The sequence below is a fragment of the Mytilus californianus genome, unplaced genomic scaffold (assembly GCF_021869535.1).
Source record: "Mytilus californianus isolate M0D057914Y unplaced genomic scaffold, xbMytCali1.0.p SCAF_60, whole genome shotgun sequence".
NCBI classification, from domain to species: domain Eukaryota; kingdom Metazoa; phylum Mollusca; class Bivalvia; order Mytilida; family Mytilidae; genus Mytilus; species Mytilus californianus.
This window is the reverse complement of record NW_026262713.1, coordinates 227,664-233,381: the sequence shown is the minus strand read 5'-3', so window position 1 is coordinate 233,381 and position 5,718 is coordinate 227,664. Positions and strand designations below refer to the sequence as shown.

The following is a 5,718-nucleotide window of genomic DNA, read 5'->3' as shown; positions in this document are numbered from 1 at the left end:
AGCTGAATTTCACCGACTAAAACATTCGCCAGTTTTGTTTTCTAGAAGTGACTCTGCGATGTTTCATATGACTTTTGTTGTTATCTTCAAGTAAAAAAGTTATTACTGCTTTATTGCGTTATTGGTCCTTATTAATTAATCATATCAACACTTAATAACATCTATGTCATCTAGTTCCACAAAGACTGTTGAATGTAACTGGTTCTGTTGTCAATTCAAGTTTTATTACTGTAACGTGGAATCAACCTATACCAAGACCAGGAGTTACAACTTATTATATTAAAACATATAAAGTGATCGTTAATTCTTATCCAGTATTTGTCAAATTTTTAAACATTACTGGTAAGTATTTCAATATTTAAAAGAGGAAGAAGTATAATTCTCAATGAAACAACTCTTCACAATAGACCAAAGTAACAACTATAGGTCACCGTACGGCCTATATCACTTTAAGGTTTGAAGCTGTTTTCAATCAACGTGCAATGTTGTGGTAGTTATATACTGACGATCGACATAAATATACTTCAAATGTATTATGAACTGTACAAAATAATTAAAATACAAAAGATAACCACACAGCATGTAACTGGAACGAACACAATATTTATATAGTTGAAATATGCTAAAATTTAGTTGACACTTTCAATCATTTAGTTAAGTTGTTTCTTTGATCTTTGATTAGGGTTATACAATGTCATGATTACATGAGTTAATAATTGAGATGAGCAATAATGTTTTTATACAGCCTTTACTACTTTTTCTAAAATTCAGAAAATGCTAGTGATAGATTTGAATTTTTGTGGGAAGATATGTTATCCCTTACAAAATTGCAAGTTAACAATCACTGATAGTTTATGTGTAGGTTTCAACACACAGAATGTACAGATTTCAGAACTAGAGGCATATTGGAACTATACATTTTCAGTAGTGGCTGCTACAAACAAAGGCAACAGTGAACAGTCTGAAATGTCAGCTGTAGTAACAACTAAACAAGATAGTAAATATGAATTTTAAATGAAAATTAAAAGATCTATCTCACTTGTAAATGACTTTTAGTTTTAACACTATTCATTATCTAATCAGACTTATACATCACGGTAAATTCAGAACTGATCAAACAAATCTTTGTATTCAGTTTAGTGTTTTAAGTACTGTTCGGTAATGTTTCAGAAAATCGTTTCATTTTGATTTGTATAGATGTATAACAACCACTAAACAGTCTGAGCATAGACCGCACATATCTTAACGGACGATTGTTAAGTCTGAAAGTTGACAATGAAACTTTAAATGACAACCATTTTATTGTTAAAGCTTTGAGAGCTGTTCAGTTAAAAATGACCATTATGGATCAATATTTAATTACTAGTGCCTTTATATCTTAAAAAGTAATACACAATCATAATGTCTGAATAGTTAACGTTACTTAATTATTTTTTTTCTGTGTTTAAATACACGGTTTTAATCTTGATTTTTTTGTAATTATACGGTTTTGATATTTATTTTTTATGGATTTACAACCCTTTTTTTATAGCTCCTGGTAAAATAATAAATTTTGAAATCATGAGACCAGCAAATATATTTACGACAATGCAGGTTTCCTGGGAACAGCCTTTATTACGAGAAAAGAACGGAATCATTAGAGACTATAAAATAAGCCATAACATCAGTGGGGTATGTGATTTCACTTTTAACACGTTATTCTATTATATTAGATCAGTTTAAAAGAGAGAGCACACTTATAAAGTAAAATGAACGTACGTGATTAGGATTACAGTTGGCGTAATAAGTATTAATCAGATATTTTGCAATCGATACGCTCAGAAATACACGTTTGTTTTCAATGTTTGTTAAGTATGATGTTGTTTGTCGTTTTGGTTTATCGATTTTTGGTACGGCTTTGTCATTTATATAAAAATGAATAGAAGTGATACGATTGCCAATGAGAAAAATACCAACTAAACGTTGTTTCCAAAGTTTCAGTTTGAATATTTCTTTGGTATCTTTCGTCGTTCTTGTGAAGCAAAATGCTAAAATTGAAAAAAGAGTATCACACTGAACAACGGCATAAACATTGAATTCAAATCCCTTAAAGCTAAATACTGCCTCGATAGTTATCAATTTTGATATACGTACATTTTTGTCATATTAATAACCGCAACAAATTGGTTCTTCAACCAAAACTGTATGTGTTTGTCGCATATGATGAATCAATATTCCTTTAAAGTTTAAAAAGCTGAGGAACTATGAAATATTATTGATAGTTGAAATATCGTTTTTAAGTTGTGTATTTTTTTTCAATGCAACATTAAAAATGTGTCCACAATTGATACAATATTTTCCAAGCAAAAATAGAAGATAGTAGTATTTTAAGCATTTTACAATTTTATATTTAGACAACAACAGTTGAAACTATAACTGCAGATTCTGAGATGTTCCGAAAATTATATTACATTACACCAGATAGATATTATCAGATCGAGGTAAGTATCTTGAAGAAATTTGAACTACGAAACGAAATAAATTATAATTAAAAATAAAAAAATCCTTGTTTTAATTTCTACAAAGTTAGTATGTTAATCAAACAGAGACGACAATGTCAAAATCGTAAAAAAATTAACAGTTAACAAAACATTTCACTGAAAACCAACTATTGGGCACATCGATCGTATTGAAAACCATGGTCAACTTAATTGCTCTAAAAGGCTTTGCAGTTAAATGGCTTAGAAATCTACACAAATCCCCAGCAAACAAAGTAAAAATATGACTAAATGATAATCAACAGTCTACAACACACGGAAAACTAAGGACTGAACAATATGAGTCCTACCGATGTTGAAGTCAAATGATGCGAGGAAGTTGCGACACTTTTGTTAATGCCTCTTTATTCGTAAAAAACATTGTAAACCAAGAAGATAACAGACGAAAAAAAAAAACACACAGGGGGGCAATTATAAACTGTCGAACCAATAAAACGAACAACCGACAAAAGACAAACAACTATATAAAAAACAACAGAGACACTTGAAAATGAAATATCACGGATGATGACACATACATCGTCGACCAAAATAAAAGATTTAACCCATCAAAAACTAATACTTTCTTCTCAACTCGCTGCAACAGTTTTAGTGATTGGTTCAACTCAAGTAAAGATTATTGTATGCGTTTTAAAGGAGTTGACGTATGTTAATATTCTTTTTTAATCTTTAATAGCTGTATGCAGTTAACACAATAGATCAAGCTGGAGAAAAATTGCGGAAAATATATTTTGCGTCATCAAAAAGTAATTGTAAGCATGAACCGATTTCATATACACCTTATCGCTAATAAGTACATTCCAGAAAAAAAAACAGTTATGTAGACACCTTACTGTTTTGGGTCAAATGTCGCAAAAAAAGTCATCAGCAATGAGCTGAGGGAAGAAACAAATTGGAAAGTAAATATTTAAAATTTGTATAGTTAAATAAAACTTTTAAAAGTCAAATTAAACATGCTGTATTTAAATCCAGGAATAATCAACCATTTTCTTCATAAGACAATGCTTTAACCAAGTCAGGAATTTTACAGTTATTGTCCATTCGTTTTTATGTGTTTGAATTTTTTTTTGTGATTTGATTAGTGACTTTTCGTTTTGAATTTTCGTCGGAGTTAAAATTTTTGTGATTTTACTTTTTGTCTGGTATGTTTACCATGGTTTAAACGTGTCTCTATGAAAAAATTCATGCACAATATATTGTTTCCACAAGAAAGATGCTTCAACTGGTCAGAAAAAGTTGTGTAATTAAAGAACTTATCCGATTGGCAAAAGTAGCGATAAGGTGTATTGTTTATACCTTATTTGTGTTACTGCAAAATTGAAACTATGTATACATTGGAGCAAACAATTTTTCCATATGCTCTCACTGATTCAATTTGCATTAAGACACCTTCATTAGAAAGGACGAATCCTATAGTTGCAAACCCAATAATCCCAGCTCTTGGTCGCAGTTTTGAGATGTATCTTCTTCATCGATTATCTACAGTTACTGTTGCCTTAATCTGTCGATCTACAATAATATTCATGTAAACCCCATAGGTACCTAACTTTGTTTGTATTAACATACTAACAGAGGGGAAAACAATAACTGAGGGAATTACTTAAGCTCCAAAAAACAAAGAAAAATGCGTCGAAAGAGTAAGTGTCTCCTGTTTGCATTCATCCTCGCCATGTAAATCCAGCTGATCATAAAAGTCATAATCAAAATAGAAAAATTATTATGTTGAAAGTTGAAATCAACAAGTTTATCATAAATCTTAGTTTGAAGTCATCAATATTTCTCCAGTTTGAGTAAAACAAAACTACACGAAGCAGACTTTTTAAAATGGAAGTATCATGAGACTCTAGTTTATTTGGAATTATGAGAGGCAAACATTAAGTAAAATGTGGGTTGTTGAGAGACATACCATCGGCAATATATTTTCAAGTGCTATTAAAAACGTTGTCACATGCATGTTTAGTTTGCCTGAGAAAGTAAAGCGTCTCTTAGACATTTTAAAAGTTGTGATGAGCTTTAATGACATATTCGATGCTGCGTTTTGTTAGAAATTTTTAAAACAAGTATGGCAACTTTTATACGGTTTGGTTTTAAAATGATTGTTTATTAACGTCCTAAAAAGGGACAGCATTTTGAAGTATTAAGGATATGTCACACAAGCCTTATAAAAGCGTTCATCTAGATCTATTATCATTTTCAAATAGTAGTTTTTATAAACTAAACAAAAAGTCCGGATGCGTCATAGCTTTTTTTTTATAACAACAATGAAAAGCCTTATTTATAGAAAGCAGTGATATTTTTTAAAAAGTCCGTATGTTCATCCAAAATAACATGTCTAAGAAGAAGCTTAGAGTAATGGATGTCGAACCAAGAATCATGGATGTTAACTAAATAAATCACGAACAAGATAAATTTTCATATTATATATTTTGTTTTTGACAATATGTAATATTCTTATCTTTATCATTTGTAATATTTAAGTACCTTTCAATTTTCGGTAATCAGTTACATTCATAAAAAGAGTAATGTTAGAAATTTGCAGAATTATCCTCTAGAAAGAACAAGCGGAAGGTAGCAAGGTGATTTTTAAAATTCACCATGTTCAATATCAAGAAACTAGAAACCCATCAACAACTGAGGGTGATTCGAGGTGCTCTATAGGTTAGTTACTTTTTTATCCACATCTGACAACTGTCTTGTCGCCAATGCAAGTACGAATCTGCTGATAAGCGCATTCGATGATGTTACAATCGAGGAAAAGAGACCGTGACTTAGGTTACAACAATTTGAAAATACACGTGGTCATTTGTGACACAGATATTCTATTATGATTCGAGTTAATCAGCATGACAATCTAGTTTAAGAAATATATCTTTACGATAGGTGACATTTATCTTCATTAAAGGTCTTATGGAGTGATATTTTTGTAGCACAATTGTCAGATACAGGATATTCAATTGGAACAGTAGTGGGAGCTGCAATTGGTGGTGTTCTATGTAGTGTTTTTGTCCTCGTGTTGATATTTTGGTTATTCCGGAGACACAGACATCCTTCTAAACCGTCAAGTAAGTTTAAGCATTTAAAATCTAATACTATTATGTATAAGGAGATGCTACATACATGTATGTGACAGTAACGCAGAGATACACACAATCAAATGACTGCTCGAGGTCAACACACAGTC

General features: G+C 30.8%; 1 long non-coding RNA gene across 1 annotated transcript; it reads left to right on the top strand.

The window, feature by feature from the left end:
* Nucleotides 1-1,537: 1,537 nt before the first annotated feature.
* LOC127707243 (uncharacterized) lies at nt 1,538-5,506 on the top strand. Its single transcript, XR_007984724.1, has 4 exons — nt 1,538-1,671; nt 2,394-2,480; nt 3,214-3,289; nt 5,465-5,506. It is a non-coding gene; the product is annotated as an uncharacterized LOC127707243 (long non-coding RNA).
* Nucleotides 5,507-5,718: the final 212 nt, after the last annotated feature.